Source organism: Ipomoea triloba, chromosome 7 (genome assembly GCF_003576645.1).
Source record: "Ipomoea triloba cultivar NCNSP0323 chromosome 7, ASM357664v1".
Classification (NCBI taxonomy): domain Eukaryota; kingdom Viridiplantae; phylum Streptophyta; class Magnoliopsida; order Solanales; family Convolvulaceae; genus Ipomoea; species Ipomoea triloba.
Genome location: NC_044922.1, coordinates 15,333,701 through 15,334,808, shown reverse-complemented (window position 1 = coordinate 15,334,808; position 1,108 = coordinate 15,333,701).

Sequence of the window (1,108 nt, the reverse complement as noted above, 5' to 3'; positions counted from 1 at the left end):
CTTATAAATCCACATAATCTATACACAATGAATGATGAACGCCATGTCCTCTCATTGTTTATTGGTTAACGCCGTGGAACAACAGAACCGTTTGTGCTACCTGCTATTCCTGACTGTATTTATTGTGGCGCTAAACGCATTCAGTATGAGCCACCTGCTTTTTGCTGTTGCAAGGGAGAAGTTGTACTTGTATCAAACGAAATGCCTTTGGTGTTGAAAAACCTGTACACTGGAGTTGATGATGCTTCAAAGAATTTCCGTACATGTGTTAGGACTTATAACAACACATTTGCTTTTACTTCGCTTGGCATTCATCAGTATGATAAAAATCTTTGTAAGCGTAATAAAGGCATATATACGTTCAAAGTTCAAGGGCAAATGTATCATTTTATCAATGACTTATTGCCTGATGGCTGTCCGCCGCGCAATTTGCAACTCTATTTTTATGATACTGACCATGAAATTCAAAATCGAGTTGAAAGTGTTGCTAGATTGGAAGAGAACATTGTCAAAGCTTTGATAGAAGTCATGTCTTGCAATCCATACGCAACTTTCTTTAGAAGTCTTAAGGATGTTGTTCACTCTGATGACTTTAGTATTTTGTTGAACTCTTCACCTTCATTGGATCAAAGACTTTATAATTCGCCAACTGCTTCTCAAGTTGCTGCTGTATGGATTGAAGACTATGATGGAGTTGAAGATAATAGGAATATTAGGGTATATGCACATTGTGGTCGGTCACAAAATATTCAATACTATTATGGTTGTTATGATCCATTACAATACCCTTTGTTATTCCCATTTGGTGATGTTGGATGGCATGAGGGTATTCAAAAAGCCTTGCAATCGAGGAATTTACAACCTCTTGGTTATGTAAATTCTTTATCTATTAATGCAAACACTCAATTATCTGTTGATGATCTAATTCGAGCAGAGGAAGCGATGTTTCGAGAAGGTAGGAAGCGCTCCTCAATATCGTGCAGAGAATATTATGCATACAAATTTCAAGTTCGAGCAAGTGATAATTCTCTATTATTACATACTGGAAGATTATTTCAGCAATTTATTGTTGACATATATATTAAAGTTGAAACACAAAGGCTAGATT